Below are 17,927 nucleotides of genomic sequence, written 5' to 3'. Positions count from 1 at the left end.
GATAGGGCTTTCTTAGCCTGAGAAAACTCTGCCAAGTATCACCTTATGGACTTGGCTAATTCTTAGGAAGCTCTGCATCAAAGGTTCTACCTTTACTATAGAATCTTACAGCATGAGCTTTGGGTATTTAACCTTACAGATTTATCTTATTGTCCTCCCCCCATTTCTACATTTATTTATTAAATTTTCTATTAAGAGAGGATTTGTGTGAGTGGAGAGTCTTGCATAGCAGTATGATCATGCAAAGCTTCTGGGTTCTATTTTGTGCCAGTTCTTCATAGAAAAATCAGACTTAGAGTCTAATCCTTCACAGGACAGACAAATGATGTGGCATCAGAATAAAGCCAGTAAGTTCACAGTGTGGATTTTGTGCTCTGTTTAAATTAAATACAAATCTTCTGTACTTATTAAAAATGAAGCTCTCTTCCCCTTTGGAATCAAATACTGTTGTAGCTACTCTCTTCTTGGGATCTAAAGAAGTATGGCAAATTCTCAGCCCATTTGCTTCTTAAAGCATTTTTTAAGTGCATGTTTAAAGAAACCAAGTAGGATATCGTCGTTGCCTAATTAAAAATGGATGGCAAAGGATTTTTAAAAATCATTTCCCATTAAAGGTATGTATATATCCATATATCATTGATCCTTAATATTGAACATTACTGCTTTGTGCCAATTAGATGATCACTGTAGTGACCTGTAGGAAGTCAAGTTTTCCGCTTAAAGACAGACTAAGGATCAAAAAACAGAGAGGAATATAATGAACAAATAAGAGCTTTCTTAGGTATAATTCTATCTGATACAGTGATAAAAAAAATCACAAAATGAAACAAGAAAAAATTGCATCCTCTTGAGGGACAGTGTTTCAAACAAGTAGGAGCAGGAGGGCATTCAAATCTGGAAGGCCTGTCTGGGTGGCAGTTGTGGGGCTGAATCACCACTTCTCTTATCTTTAAATAAGCTCTCTATCTAGAAGCTTTTGTAAAGCTAGAATGCTGTTTGTTTATTTAAAGAAACTCATTATGTATGGACTCTACACATATCCTTTGGCAAATCTGAGACAATCTTGCTTAGAGCCTTATGGAATTTATTTTCCTTTTTAAATCTGCAAACAGACCTAGTGGACGTGGTTTCCTATTTCTTCCTCCCAGACATCTCTTGTCAGTCCAGATTATTTTACCACTTTCCTCTGCTCCAGATGGTTGCCAAAGCACTGAATTTCAAGTGAGTGGCATTGCTTAGCTCTTCTGCCAGTGTCTAGGAGGGTCATGCTCTTGGTTTTCCTTGTGCCCTGTGGTCAAGATGCTTGCCTGGTATGAGTCACTTGGGTTCACTCACTGAAGCTGGTGGAAATGACAAGAAATCCCCTTGTACTCACGGATGACCCATTACCATAAACGATGACCGGGATGGCCAGTGTTTCTTTAGGTTATGGTCCATAGTTCTGTGACCCTTGTAGCTTCTTGACAAACAGCGGGTGCTCAGCAAATCTTGGTTACACGTATAAATGAATGACAGACATTGAAGCCCTTGTAAAGTGTGACTAATTCTTTACAGTATTTAATAATATTATAATTGTGCATCTATTTGTATGATTATTTGACTGTTGTCAACTTTGGCTACACTTTGGGATCACTTGGAGACCTTTACAACATATTCATGTATGGGCCTCACCTTGGCAAATTTTGACTTAATTGGTCAGGGGTTGCCTAGGCACGGGGAATTGTCAAAACTCCTTGGGTGGTTCCAACCTGAAACCAATGTGAAGAACTACTGTTATAGGCTGTAAACTACATTAGGTGGAGGACCACATCTTTTTCTGCTCACCATAATATTCCAGCACCTAGTTTGGTGCCTAGCATCTATAGGTGCTCAATAAATGGTTATTGACAGAATTAATAAAATTTTGAAAACATGGCTTCTTCTAAATCTTGAGGACAGAACAATAAAAAGGGATCAAATCAATTGGACTTTTTCAGAAGATGGTTCTAGTGTGTTACCTGTGATCAAGCTCAGATGGCCATGGCATGGCTTTAAAGGACCCCAGCCCTGAAACATCCAATGATCATCCCAGGGACCATAGGTCTCCCAGGCTCTGGGAGGTTTATAGCCTGCTACTCAACACTGGCCTAATTCAGGATGGATGGTCTGATGGTTGAGCAGATAAAACTCTTGGAAAAAGAATTTTTGAAACTTAACAGCTCTTTCTTTAAACTTCTAATCAAAAGGAAAATGTTAAAGCTTAGAGATTTTGTATGAAAAGCTGCTTGACTGTTAATTAGGTGAACATTAGGAGAAAAAAAAGAAGAAAAAAGAAAGTGGTATCCTTAGTAAATGAGGGGAAAAACGCTTGCACAGTAGTGGATCAGCAGGTAATTGAAAGATGAGAAAAAATGAGCAGGGGGAAATTCAAGACTAGGGTAATGTGATTGACCAGGAAATGCAAATTTTTTTTTTTTTTTTAAAGAAAAACCTGAGTTCTTATTTTTTTACAATATTTTTTGGAAATGATTGAGTTTAGGTGAAATGTAGTGCATTTGGAAAGATATAACTTAAGTGGTGAGATTTGGAGCTGAAATGTGGACTCTGATCCTCCAGCACTCACCTGTTTTGCTGGGTGACCTTGAAATTCTTTCCTCCCTGTTGGTGGTTCCTGCCTGTTGGCTTGCATGACTCCTGAAATGTTAAGTCAGCACCAAGCTTCAGTCTTGCAGCTGTCTCTGATGAAGAAAGAGCAACAGTGTGGAGAGCCTTGGGAGGAGAGGCTGCTACCAGGGGTTACCTGCTGCCAGGGGTTACCTGGCACACCAGCAGGAAAAGAATGTCAACGTGCAACGCTCATGCCTCTATGGCTTATGCGTTGGAGGCCAGTCCCCAGCCAACTCTTCCACCTTCCTCATCTCTCTTAAAGATGTGAGAGGAAGACTTACCCAGGCAGTGTTTCCGCAGTGTTTGACAATGCAATAGTCTCACAAATGAAATGAAAATGAAAACCCTTCATGCAGTCATCCATGGGATCAGCAGCATTGAAATTGTCCAGCCTACAAGCTAGAGAACATTATGTGTCTTCTTAAATGTCTCCATGGAGAGAAGCTTCGTTTTTTGTCCAGGGCAGGGGGTGGTGGGGGGGAGGGGTGCGGATACTTTGGATCTTTTTTTAAAAGATGTCATTCTGATCATGTGACATTTTTGCTTGGAACTCTTCAGTGGCTCCCCTTTGCCTATGGAAAAAGTCCCAGTGTTAGTAGGGGTGATATTGAACATTTTAAACAATGATATGGCGTCAAAATGCACCCAAGTGCAGAACTGGAAAGGAGAGTGTGGGGTCCCAGTCCCAGACACTGTGCTTCAGTTGCTGGCTTGTGAGGATGCTCTGAAGTTCCCAGTGTAGGGACAGTGTGTCCGAAGTGGAGAATGGCATCCAGGGGGCCCATTCCAATTGATTTGGAAGCCTTTTAATTTTGCAGCAAGACACTGGAAGAAGCTGGTTATAAACTCAGCTTATTAGCTGCGGTGAAAGCATCTCCACTGTCTGGCCCTAGCCTGCTCAGGCTTGTCTGCTGCTTTTTTTCTCCGATACCCCATTCTCCTGTATTGGTATAATAATTCTAGTTCCCTGAATGTGCTCCTTGGTTTCTCATTTTTGTGCTTTTGCACATACTATTCCCTCTGCCTGCGATGTTCTTCATCTTCTTGAATTTCTGAAAAATCTCTTAATCTTCGAGGCTCTGCTCATTTACCCCCTCTCCCTGTGTCCTCCACCCAAACCAGTGTTTTCACTATACCTCCCTTTTCTGTGTGTCCTGCCTCTATTATGATGGTAGCCCTCACACTGAAATGTCAGTTATTTATTTTACACGTCTAACTCTCCATTAGCCTATGAATTAGATGTGTTTTCCACATTCATGTCCCAGGACACAGGAGGTGCTTGATAAATAACTGTTCAGTGAACCAGTGAGTGAATTATTTTGTATAAATGGAAGGCAAGAGATCAGCATTCTCTTGCAAGGGTATTTGTACAGTTGGGATCTCTCCCTCCCCCTGCCTTTTTTTCCCTCCTATAATCTCATATAGGTAAAATTACACTGCATCTTTTAATCTTCCTTCAAAGGACTTTTCTCCTCTTTCTGGTCTGCTTTGCTCTGCCTTTTTGGTCTTTATGTACTTTCTCTCCATTATTTAAAAAGTGTAAAGGCCAGTACCCAACACAGAAGACATCTAAGGTGTGTGTTGATGAATGGAACATTGGAAGGCTTGCCTTGGAGTCCTTGTGAGTCACATACACTCCTCCCAAGGCTTTCCACGAACATTTCCCACCCCCCCGCCTTTTTTTTTCTCCCAAATGATGATACTTCATTTCTGACTCAACTTGTCTACTCTGATGCCTGCCTGGATTATTTGTGACTTGGGCCTTGGTTGTCTCTTCCCATCTTGTACTTATCCATGTCCAGTTTTGTCCCCAAATTCTTCAGCTTGATCTGGCCTCATTCTTGTCTTTCATAGTATCTGCAGTCCTGTCTCATTTGGTCACATATTTGGATTTGAGGAGCTTATTCTAATAGAAGTTGTCTGTCTTATGGCTGGGTTGACTAGAATAGAGATTGCAGCTTTGGCAGTCTCTGCATACGTATTGTGTAGGATGTTAGTTTCAGTAGATATTCATAGTTTTGTCCCCAGAGTGTGGTAAAGCCAATGAAGTGCTGCCTTCCTATGATTTTATCAGTGAAGTAATGTGGAAAAAAATCGTGGCAAGGAGCGTGGACAGAAGTTGGAAGAGCATAAGCATAGGCACTGCAGCCAGGTTGCCTGGGTTTGAATGATCTCTGCCACTTCTTAGCTGTGTGACTCTAGGTTAAGCAGGAAACTTTGTTGAGCCTAAGCTTGTTCATCTGTTTCATGGTGATAATAACAGTATCTGCCTCATGGGAATTTTCTAAAAATCAAATGTGTTAATGCTTACTCATAAAGCACTCAGCACTATTTCTGGCATGTAACAAATGGTCAATGAAAGTTAACTATTATCAGTTAGTGCCTTTAAAAGATGAATTTCCTATTGATTTCCCAACAGGCATCTTTTCTTGGATGTGGTTTCTCTTTCTTCCCCCCGTCCCTAACTCTATCTTTAGCTAGAAATCTTAAGACTTAACATGTGTATCTTTTAAATGAAGGTGATAGCCTGGATCGGTCCTTTTCCAAATGATGTTCCATAGTAAAGATGTAGGATTCTGCAAAGGATCATCCAGGGGGGGCTGGGAAGGCAAAAGTCCTGTGAGGTAGCCCTGGTGGGCACAGCCACACAGCCCTTCCTCACGTGTCTAAGAGAGCAAGCTCCCATCTATCTGTTTCACACAGTGGACTTTCACCCAAGTGTTTATTTAAACAAAGAGTGCTTGAAGCTGGAGAAGTTGGAACACTCCCTTGCAGCTTGAAAGTCAGTGATTTTTGAATGTAGAACATAATGATAATTTGATTTTTACCATTATTTTGTGAACGCCGAATTAATGGTTTGGGGGAATCACATTACACATTGCCTTATCCAATGATATAATAATTTAATAAAATAGATCCTAATCCTATTTAGTCAGCTTGCCTCTGTTGTTCTTAGTCTGCTTTGAGAGGACTGTCAAATTGAATTTGCTGTCCTCTGTGTTTGCCAAAGTTTATTATTTCAATTTACGACAGCAGAGATGTTATAACCTGGTCTTTTATGTACTCCGTTGTGTTAGCTCTGATATTGTGCCAATCTGCACAAGAGAGTAATTATGGAATGATGGGCCTTTCTTTGCTTTCAGAAAAAGCAATGGGCAGGCCTTTCTAAAGTCTAGAGGGGTTATACGCTGGAAGCAGAATAGGGACTGGGGTATTTAATCTGCTTTTCTTATCCATAAATACATTTAAAACCCCCCAACAAAACACTATTTAAATATTTCCTCAAAGCCACAAATAAGCTAATACCAAGTAAAACATGGATTGTATTTGAGAAAAGATGCTTTGAAAAGAGAGGGATAAGATCAAGCTCTAAGCGCATTTAATTTCATAGCCGTAAAGCGTGCAGAGCTGGGTTTGTAATGCTAGGAGAACATTTGGGGAAAGATTCAGACGAGATCTCAAAAATCTCATGTGGAGGCTCCTGTTAATGTCTACAGTCTGTTCTACAGCCACTCTGGTGGTGGATGGTTGCTGTCCTTATGCAGGGTCAGCTCTGCCTCTCCTGTGTATAATGCGCCACTGAACCCTAGTGCTTAGTTAGGGTCACCAGTGTGATCACAAAGTAAATAAATGGGAGAATCATGTCTTAATAACGCTTAAAAATGATAATGGCAACATAGGTTTGTTGTCAGCAGTTCTAGTCGTGCAAAAATTCATAGCAAAACCTGGTTTTCTCTTTTTTATTCCCTGAGTCCGATTCCTCAAGGTAACCCCTCATAATAGCTGAAAGCAGACCCATCCAGAGTTTTTCTTTGTGTAGACAAACACACTCATATGTACATACAAATATAGAAATAAATATGCACACACATAGGTGTACATAACACACATAATATAGTTTAAAAGTAGAAAAGGGATTTTCTTTTTTTACCTAATATCATTTTTTCAGTATCTTTTCATGTTATTATGTATAGATTTATTCCCCTTTAAGAATGAGAATCACACTTCACGGGGACTTTTAAACTCCTTCTGGCTTATAATAACAGCCTAGACAACGGGCAGAGATGGGGTGGGGGAAGCTTCAGCCACCACCTGCAGTCAGAGCCCTCTGCCTCTGACCCTCCTGACCTTAGAAATGGTTCTGTTTTAAGGACAGCCTCAGACCCCCGTTGTGAAAGAAAATGACCCCTTCATCGGGTTGGTTTGCCCTCCAGCCGATTGCATCAACTTCTCTTTGGGAAACGAGGGAAAGCTGTGTGCTGAGGCTTCACATCTGTCAGGGCCTGGTGTGGCGGAGGGGACCCTTGCTGCACGGGGGCAGCCTCGCCCCACTCTTCTCCCGTTAGCTCCCTGAGCTGGGCTAAGTGAGCCGTCAGTGCAGCGGACCTGACTGATTTGTTGATACACTGGACTAGCGGGGAAAGTTTTTAAACTAATTCACTTAAGATAAGGGAATGGCTTCTCCTCAAAGGCAGAGCAAGGAAAGATCCTCCACTTCTCAGTAAGCCTGTCCAGATTGTCTGCCAACCACTCGAGGATGAAATTGAGTCTAACACTACAGCATGTATTACTAAGAGTAGACTAGCCAGTAAATATTTAAGGGTCTAAGCTCAGCTTCTCCATCATTTACCTGCATTTTGTTTGGATGACAAGAAGTGGCAGAGTGCACTGCAAAGTGAGATTAGGTGCTTGAAATGCACTGCAGAGATTAAATGAGTATTTCTTGAGGCACCCTTTATTATGGTGAAATGGTAGAGGACAGATTTCCTGAAGGGTTTTCCACTCGGCTGCATGATTAAGTGTTCAGGGAACTATATAATTGGTAATACACTTTTTTTTATATTCCCGTGTAAATAATTTCTTTATTTAAACTTCACAATGTGTAATATTTAAACACTTGTCAAGCAATAACTCACCGGTGGCAGAAAATTATAAAAGTCGAACAGCGGGATTAAGGGTGTTATGGCTGGAGCTGATTGATCTCTATAGTTTTCTTGAAGAGGAATCTTACTGCAGAGGTATAATTTGTGAAATAGAACCACACAGTCTCAGTAATTTGAGCAGTTATGTGGGAAACTCAGAATCTATCTCAAATTGGACTGCTTTTATTTTTTTTAAAGCAGGGTATAAAGTATGTTTTTAATTCTCTGTGCATGCATGCATGTATATAGTACAATCAGATTTTTTTTAAGTGGAAGTCAAACTCAAAAGGGAAATATATGGCTCTACCCTAATCTGTGAGATCTGTCATGGATTTAAGTATATTGCCCACGTATCAAGACAATGCCAAAGTCATTTGTGTAAATAATAACAGAAAGGAGCACTACCAATTCATCATGCATGGGGATATAGTGTGTTGAAGGAATTTACTAGGAAATCAGTATTTGTCATCACGTTTGTCATGGTTTATAAATCCCAGCCTAATTTACAAGGGTTTAAGGCCTTTCACCCAAATATAAAAAGTGACCCATTAAAGTTAACGAGCCTTCTTTATCTGGACTCATCTTTTAAATTTACCATGTGATTAAATGTAATGAAAGGGAGACGGGGGCATTTAAAATGCCAGGAGACTGCTTGGGTAAGGAATGGGGACTCAGAGGTCTGAGACCAGGGAGAACTGGATTTGCAAGTGACAGAAATAAAAACGCCACAGGAAGCTGACACTTCAACAGTATGCTACTCATAAATTTGATGGAATATTGATGGGCAAATATTTCAAAAGGATGGGGATCAGTAATAGATGGTGAGGGATTTGAGTAGAATGGAGAAAACCCTGAAGTTAGGATATATCACTGGGTAGCAGTTACATGGTTTATACCTATACTTGAGGAAGAAAAGAAAATATCATTATTGATTAAAAATTTGGTTGAATTCAACCCTGAGATCCTGTCTCCAGCCTTACCATCACACTCTGTTGCTTTGAGAACAGAAAAAAGACCACATTGCCAGAGAGATGAATGACCCAGAGGTAGACCATTGGCCAACTGGAGCAGAGAGCCATTTGGCTTACTAGATAGACACTTTTCAGAATTTGGATCATGCAGATGAATGATGATGTAGTTTACTTACTTGTAGATAAATGATAAGGTAGTTTACTTCTCTGTGAGGAAGAGCAGATATTCAGGTCTCTATACTGAATATTTTTGGGATGAGACATAAGGAAAACTCCCCCCAGAAGACCATGTGTCTTAGAAAGTATCTTATCTAACCCTGGGAATGCTTGACAAAGTCAGGCTTCACATTTTTCTCAGCCTAACTAAAATTTAGATAAATTTCTTTCTGATTATAGTCCCCTGACTTCCCTTTCCTTAGAGCATTTACTTTAGAAAGTTTGCAAGTGTAAATTCTTTCATTGTCCTCTTGAGATAATCTTCTGCAATCCAGGAATGTCTTTCTCAAGGACCTGGGAGCTATCCCTTTGAAATGTAATCGGGAAAGATAAGGCCCCTATCACCCCATGTCTGTGGGAGGATAGGAACCGAACACTGATGATCAACGATTAGGAAACACAGGTGGCCTAATCAGTGGACCACACCAAAATCTCTAGCATTTTTCTGTTAGGCCACCCCAGTTTCAAAAATCCTCCCACCTTTCGGAGGAATTGAGTTCAATTTCTATCTTATTGAAATAGTTTGAAATAAAGTCTCCCTTGCCTATTTAACTGATGTGGAGTAATTTTTCTTTCCTAGAGCTCAGTCAAGATTTGTTGAATCAAATTTGAAGAACTTCAACTTTCTATTGTCATGGATAGCATCAGTTTAGAAAAAATAAAAGTCTTTGTAAGGAATACCAATGTCGGAGGAAATGTTACAAAACAAAGCAAAATGATTTGCTAGATGGCTCACGGTATCCATTCCAGAAAGACAGTCAAATGTAGTTTGAAGAATGGGATAATATTCTCTTTTAATAACATTTTCTATAGCTAAATGGTCTTATTTGGAATAATTTAAAGTGAGTTACATTATGTAGAAGTGTCTAACAAATTGAAAATGCTCAGGACTGTTTATTAAGTGGCAAGGAATAAAATCTTTGCTGAGTGGTGCTTATTTCCTATATAATTGTTCCAATGAAACCATTCCTATGGGCTAGATCTTTGGGACTGATCTATGTCCTCAGTTTTATTGATCAAAAGCTGAGAACCAAAGAGGATGTTATGGCTATTTGGTGTAGGTCTGCAGGAACTGGAAACTGGGTTGCTTTATATCCAATCTTGAATTTTTTTAAAAAAATTGAAGCATAGTTGACATATTATATTAGTTTCAGGTGTACAATGTAGTGATTCAACAATTCTATACATTACAAAATGCTCATCATGATAAGTATATTTGCCATCTGTCACCATACAAATTATCACAATATTATTGATTGTATTCCCTGTGCAATATTTTTCATCCCGAGGACTTATCTGAGGCTTGTACCTTTCAAACCCCTTTATCTATTTTGCCTAACCACCCCCACCACAGCAACCACCATTTTGTCCTCCTTATTTATTAGTCGGTTTCTGTTTTGCTTGCCTGTTTGTTTTTTTAGATTCCACATATAATCGACATCATATTTGTCTTTGGCTTATTTCACTTATTTCGCCTTTAGGCCCATCCATGTTATTGCAAATGGCAAAATTACACTCCTTTTTATGACAAAGTGGTATTCCATTGTGTGTATATATATGTGTATATAGTATACATTGTGTGTATATATACATATATATGTGTGTGCATATATATGTGTATATATATATATATATCACATCTTTATTCATCTACAGATGGACATTTCAGGTTGCTTCATACCTTGGCTTTTTAAAATAATGCTGTAATAAGCATAGGGGTGCATTTATATTTTCAAATTAGTGTTTTTATTTTTGAGGGGTAAATACTCAGAAATGGAATTATTGGATCATATGGAATTTTTATTTTTGATTTTTTGAGGAACCTCTGTATTTCTTTCCATAGTAGCTGCACCAACTTACATTCCCATCAATAGTCACGACAGTTCCTTTTTCTCTACATCCTCACCAACACTTGTCTTTATTATTTTTTAAAAGATTTTATTTATTTATTTATTTGAGAAAGAGAACACGAGCAGGAGCAGAGGTAGAAGCAGACTCCTCTGCTGAGCAGGGAGCCCAATTAGGGGTTGATCCCAGGGATCATGACCTGAGCTGAAGGCAGATGCTTAGCTGGCTAAACCACCCAGGCACCCCAATACTTGTCTTTTTGATATTAGCCATTCTGACTGGTGTGAGGTGATGTCTCATTGTGATTAGTCTTGTGTTCTTTTTACTCTCTTCTAGAAATTTGAGGTCTAAATTGGCGTGATATTTTAACCAGAGGGAGAAATTCAACTGACAAGACTTATGCAAAAGACAAGTAACAAAAGTGTTTAGGTGGAGAAGTATAACCTGAAGAGAAGATTCTTACTCCTTTTGGTAAATTGTAGCTACACAGAGTATTGCAGTTAACATAGCTCTTTGCCATGAAAATCTGATTTGATCCTCAAACCGGTTTACCAAGGCAAGAAATGGCTTGATTAAATGATTTACTAAAGGTCACCTGTCTGGTTAATGACAGTATGGAAACTAGAATGAGATTTTTAGTTCATCTGGTTTTTAAAAAGTCTACTTTGTGCTTATTATGGGTAAGCATTATGTTGGTTCTTGGAGAGAGAGTGAATTAAGAGAGGAATAGACAACAAACAAAAATATGTTTATGACAGTTGTGATAGGTGCAAATGCATGAAAAGTGCACTTTGCAATGAGAATTTATAAGAGGGTCATAACCTTGTCTGGAGATGGGGTCTGGATGAGGAAAGGCTGGCTCAAATGAATGGCATTTACATTCCCAGTCCAGTATCCCGAGAATCCTCATTTAATTAGGGTTCAACAACAGTGGGCTCTATACTGTGGTCTGAAGGCTGGTTCTAGCACTAGATGGACAAATGAGAAATTTAATGAGTGGTGAGATTTTTTTTTTATCAAGTTAAATACATTTAAAACAAAGGTCTGTCTTATTCCTGAGACTGTCTTTCCTTATTTGTGATTTTAAAGTACCCTTTCTTTTATACAGTGATTATTATGGTAAATAAATATTTGTTTTAGTGAGTTACTTGGGGCTATAAAATTTTCAAATCCTACATCATCTCTCCCATTTTATTTAAAATATTTTTAGTTGGTGACATCCTAAGTCTGGGAACAAGTGATCTATATCCTGCTGCAACTCCCACCTCATACTTCCCTTTTATTTTATGAGTGGAGGGAAGATCTTTGCTTTGACTAACCTAATAAGTCAAAGGAATAAGATAGTGCCTTTGTACTTATGTGGGAGATGGGATTAAAAATAACGAGACACACAAACTCAGAAGCGTAATGTTATTTCAGGAAATGAGAATAAACAGAGAATTTAAGCATGTTATTTTGTATACTTGCTGGGAAGTTTCCTAGCAAGCTATCACGTCAACCTTTATATAGATGAGGGTGAGAGACAGGGCAGAAGGAGAGCGAGTTGAAATTGAAGGCTGCACTGACAAAGAGAAGGCAAAGGCTGGCTGGGTCAAGGAGAGGGAGAGCTTTCTTGATCCCTGTTGCTCTTTCTGCAGAGAATTTCTCTCTCAGTCTCTCCTCTTGGCCTTGCTTGTATCTATCAACAGATTCTGTTTATGCCTTAGCTTCAGTGAAGGCTGTTGGGCTGGCAGTATGCCCTCCCTCATTGGAATGTGTCACGGTGCAGAGGATAAAATCAATCGATGGTCCTTCCTGGCCCCCACCCCTCCTCCTGCCCCTATAAATACTTTTATTTGCATTCTGTCACTGTGGTTGTGGCTTATCCCGTTGCATTCGCCCTTTCTAGTTGAAAGTCATTAATCTGCAAATGCAACTAATTAGCCCTTCACTGTTCCAGGAGCAGAAAACACTGCTCGCTCATCGTCCTAGTTTATTGGATGCCAGAAAACGTACACTTAAGGATCAATGGGTCTTGCCAATAGAAAGGGTGCTCTGTATAATTACACAATCGGCCCTGGTGAGCTATAAAATGAGAATTGCACAGAGCACCTAAAACTTGCCTCAGAATGGTGCACTTACTTAAACCAGTCTTATATTTCTTATTTTCCCAAGTAAGTTGTGCCCATTTTGTGAGGTGAGCCATCTCAATCCATCTTCTTGAAGAGTGAAGCACAGAAAATTAGGTGAAATTGGGTGCATTTCAGCCTTGACATTTTTCTTTTTGGAGAAAGGTTGAACTCAGGACCTCAGGGTTGGTATGAGATTGGAAAGGCCAAACCACTTTATCTTATTTTTTCAATGAGAGAAAAAGATCTTTTGATCCCGAATAAAATAAGAACTAAAATGCTTATGCCTAACCTTCTTCTTCTTCTTCTTTTTTTTTTTTTTTTTAGTTAAAAAAAAAGGACACAACTGACTACATGCCTCCAGAGAAAACTCCTGATTCTCCTAAAAGAAAATAATTTTTCTATAGAGGTAAATGTGGAGAGTATTCCATCACCATGATAAAAAGTCCAGAGAGGAAAAAAATGTCTAGGACACTAGGGTAGTTGAATCCCATGGATGCAAGAGCAGGTGTTGAAGGAGATTGTTACCATCACTGGCCACAGCCCTCCATTGCTCACAATCAATGCCATTAGCAGAAACCTGCATAGATCTCTGTGATGAGTCTGCAATGCGGTCTACCAGGTACTGTGAGCTGAGTCCTTTTTGGCTCTGTGCTGAGAGATGGGGTTCAAGCTATTGGTGCAGTGCTTATCTAGAACATTCCTCATCTTTATTAACTGTGTCTAGTGGTTAAACAGTTCTTAGCATAAATGGGAATGGACTTTGAAATGAGCAAGTGGAACTGTTTCTTTTCCTTAGAATATTCACAATAATTTAAGAATAGCAAACAAAGTTGGCTTTCCTTGAATAGCACCTCTTTTTCTTTGAAAAAAAAACAACAACAACAACCTTTTTAACCTTTGTTTTCTTTCTTTCTCTTTCTCATTCTTTCCTGAACTTTTAAGTTCAGGAATATAAAGACTGTGGTAACAGATTTAAATTTATTTTGATCTGTTGTCTATACCTCCTTAGTGTTTATCTAACCTTACTTATATCCTAAGAGTTACTATCTTAACAGAATGATAGGGAATAAGCCTCCTTTGTTCTTGAATGGGTTGTCTATTGCAGTGGTTCTTAGGATGTTTTTGCACCCCAAACCCTTTAAGAATTGCTGTCACCATGTGATTTCACTCATATGTGGAATTTAAGAAACAAAGCAAATGAGCAAACAAAGGAAAAACAGAGACAAACAAAAACCCAGACTTTTAAATACAGAGAACAAATTGGTGGTTGCCAGAGGGGAACTGGGGCGGGGGGGATTTGTGAAATAGATAATAAGAGTACACTTACTGTGATGAGCACTGAGTAAAGTATAGAAATGTTGAATCACTACACTATATACCTGAAACTAATATGACACGTATATTAACTATATTTGGATAAAAAAATTTGAAGAAACACAAAAATATATTAAAAAGCAGTTCTCTAAAAATATTGGTCATAAATAACCTTCTCTCCAGAAAATGTATACTTATGCCATTTTACTTTTGATTTTAGGGAATTCATGGACACCTTAAAGCAACTGCTTTCTGGAGTCCACGGTCCCAGATTAAAAACTTGTGGTCAAATGCAATGTCTATGAAACAGTGGGGAAATTAAAGCATATATTAGGATTTATGAATACACCATGTTGCAGAATAATAACAGATTGCTGCTTTATGGTAATGGCTAAGATTTAGTCTCAAGTTAGGCAGACTTGAGTCTACTTTCCAGCTGTGTGAGAAGTTATTTAGGTAGTATAAGCTTTAGTTATCTCATTTAAAAGAGGGTAATAATAAAAAAATAATAATAATAAAAAAGAATAAAAATAAAATAAAAAAAAATAAAAGAGGGTAATAACATCTACCTCAATGGGTTGCTGAGATATGCTTGGGACAATCATCTCTAAAAAATATTAGTGATTGTCATTGTTCTTTTTTAAGATTTTATTTTTATTTATTCATGAGAGACACACAGAAAGAGAGGAAGAGACATAGGCAGAAAGAGAAGCAGGCTCCATGCAGGGATCCCGATTAGGGACTCGATCCCGGGACCCCAGGATCACGCCCTTAGCCACCCAGATGTCCCTTGATTATCACTGTTGTTAAAGATGGGGAGTGTTATTCTGGGTTTGATTACGGCAGGGCATCCTTTCTTTCCTTGCTTGTTAGTTGTCACTGCCATTCTCTTTTGAACATTCTTGAATGCCCAGCCTCTGCACCCTGCACCCCCTGCCCCAAACTTCTACTTAGCTACTAAGACTCATCCTGCTTGAAGAAATTTTGTTTCACACTTTGAAAAGGAAAGAGATTCAGGTTTTTAACAATGCTTTATGTCATGTTTTAAGGTCACTGCGGACTGTGAAACTCAAAGGAGGGGAAGGATGTTGAGTTATCTGGTGGGCAGTGTTTATCTAGAACATTCCTCAACAGGGGCCTGATATTTTCCTCTTCTGCTTTCTTTTTACATACCTTGATTTTAACCATGAGCTCTTTCACTTTTTTTTTTTTCTGGCCTTTCCCCTTTCTTAATTCCTTGTCAGTGGCAATTCTCTGTTCAGTTCAGTTCAGCTCAACAGATAATGATTAAGTATCTTCTATCTCCCAGCCACTGAGCTAGATACTAGGAACAGAGAAATATGTACAGTGAATCCTTATATTTGGAAGTCCTTGGAGCCTTATAGTGTTAGGCACAGTATCATCATCATCATCATCATCATCATCATCATCATCACCACTGTTGTTTACTGAGGACTCACTGAGTCAAGTATGTGCTAACCATGTTGCATACATTATTTCATTTCACTTCACTGTAGGATCTTCTTTCTAGAATCACCCATTCTTTTATTACAATAGTACAAGCATTTTTTTTGCTCGCTCTAGCCCAATCCAGCAATTCTCACTTCTCTCTATGATAACTATTTTCAGAATCTGCTAAGCCTTCTCTTGGTCAACCACTAAATGCTGATTGTCCTCCAAAGCCTGGATATGGATGGCTGTGTTTCCCACTCCTCCTATGCTTTGAAACTTACAAATAATATGACTTGCTCCTCAGTAAGTCAATGACTGACCAGTTTTCAGTTTTGGATGACTCAAAATTATTCTAGGTCAGACCTAGGAGATACAATATGATTCCAAATAATTAGGAGCCATGTAGGTCTTCTGATTTTACCAAAGAGTTTGGTAAACTCTTTTGGTAAAGAGTTTGGGATTGTTCCAGAAGCTGTAATTCGAGTCAGAATGGTGGTTAAAGCCCCACAGTTGATGAATTCACTAACTTTAAAACATCTAACATAATCTAAGGTGACATTAGAATCAGTGACCAAGTATTTTGTAACACAAAAAGAACTATTAAAAGAATCTCAATATCTTTAATATAATGTTTACAATAAACTGTGTCTACATTTTTATGGGATTTCTGCATATAATGCGAAGAAGTTGGTCATTTAATGATTTGGCTACATGATTCACAACATTTTGATATTTGGAACAAACAACCTGTTTGGCATAGCATGGGTCAGCTGTTCCTGAAGTTTTTGTGGGGAGGAGTTACTTTTTGTTTACTAGAAGACTTACAGCTGTCAATCAGATTGGAGCAGGTGCCAGGTACTGGCATTCAGTCTCAGATTCCATTGTGAAAAGACCAGGGCACTTTAGTGAAGGGAGCAGGGGATATTACAAAGGTATCCTTCCAGAGAGAAAGGGGCTTCTGATGTTTTACAGCTGTCCTTGTATATGTTGTCTGTTGTGGAATCAGAAACCTTTGTAAGCATATCAAAGGCACAAGGTGTATCTAAGATAAAGCTTTTTGAAGCAACAATAATTTGGGATTATATTTTGAGTACTTTGTATGTGCTGTGCACATTACTAGGGACTTTGCATACATAACCAGTAACACTAGCATACTATGGGGTTGATCTGGTTATTTATGTTTAGTGGATAAGTAGATTGAGGGCTAGAGAAATTAAGTAACTTGGTAAAGATCATATTGTTTATAGATGGCTGGCCTTGGGTTTTGTCACAGAGTGTTTTTGTTTTTAGGATTGAATCTTTTTGTAAAGGGACATGATTCCTATCATTTTCTTACCCATTTTTTCAAAAAATATTTTTTTAAAAGGCAGGAATGGTTCTCCCTTTCTAGTACTGCTTTCATTTTGTACAGGGTGTGGTTTGAAAGTGTTTCTAGATTAACATACAGTCATTTCTCTTTCCAGAAATGGCCCAGATTAAAAATACTTGAATGTCGCTCTGTTGCAACAGACACGATTGAAAAAACGTCATCCCTTTTGCCCTGTCTTTAAGTGTAATGATTAATGCACCATTGCAGGATGATCTATGTGCCCATAGATTACTGCCTGAATCACTGTGTCTACTTTATGACTTATTGTTTGCCTGAGATCACTGAACATTTTATTTAAAGATTAAGTGGAGGATTAAAGCCCTTCTCTTCTTCTTGGCTAGAATTTTTTAAAAAAGGAAAGAAGGAAAGAAAGGAAGAAAGGAAGAAAGAAAGGGATAAAGAAAGAAAGATTAGGTAGAAAAACGACTGCATTGATGGTCAGTTAAAATTAGGCAGCTGGAATCAAATCAATCATTTGTCAGTGAGGCATATGAAAAGTTTAAGAGATGCTTTATGGCAACCAAAACCAAGAAATTGTGCTGTTATACATGGTTGATATGATCAGATATCAATATTGTTGTGTACATTATAGGGCCATAAATATGGGTGTCTTAGCAACTTGTATAATTTTGTAACATTCTTGAAAAACCACTGGAGAAGAGAAAAAATAAAATTCAGATATCCAAATTAGTAGAATTTGAGAAATACATATATTACCGATTGAGCTCCATTTTGCAATATTCTCAGTTCAAGTGATATTGCAGTTGTTTTTTTCCACTGTGGCAGAAGAAGGAAAAAGCAAGCTGGTCTTTTAAATTTATTACATTACATTAGTTGCACTATAAGATTCTTTGAAGATGATTGTCTTGTGGATTCTAGTTCCAGATCAGTGGACATTTGGCTGGAAGGATTTATATTGTATGCTCAGAGAATTGGGCCTTAAATCAGTGTTACTGTAGGTTGCAGAGGGTTTGGTTTTTACAACTACAATAACTAACTCACTGGGGAGGTGTATGTGTGACCCTTTCCCGATATTCCAAGGGAAGTGTGTGTTTGGTCATCATTGCTTTAAATTCTA

At 38.5% G+C, this 17,927-nt stretch overlaps 1 long non-coding RNA gene across 6 annotated transcripts in view; it reads left to right on the top strand.

The window, feature by feature from the left end:
• The window catches only part of LOC144322313 (uncharacterized), a 302,194-nt gene that overhangs the window by 53,718 nt on the left and 230,549 nt on the right, over positions 1–17,927 (top strand). For all 6 annotated transcript variants that reach the window (XR_013387952.1, XR_013387950.1, XR_013387949.1 and 3 more), the window contains 2 exons: positions 10,940–11,074; positions 13,039–13,120. This is a non-coding gene — a long non-coding RNA (uncharacterized LOC144322313). The remainder of the gene's footprint in view (positions 1–10,939; positions 11,075–13,038; positions 13,121–17,927) is intronic.

This window comes from Canis aureus, chromosome 10, assembly GCF_053574225.1.
Source record: "Canis aureus isolate CA01 chromosome 10, VMU_Caureus_v.1.0, whole genome shotgun sequence".
Classification (NCBI taxonomy): domain Eukaryota; kingdom Metazoa; phylum Chordata; class Mammalia; order Carnivora; family Canidae; genus Canis; species Canis aureus.
The sequence above is the reverse complement of the archived record's forward strand: the minus strand, read 5'-3'. Positions and strand labels throughout refer to the sequence as shown.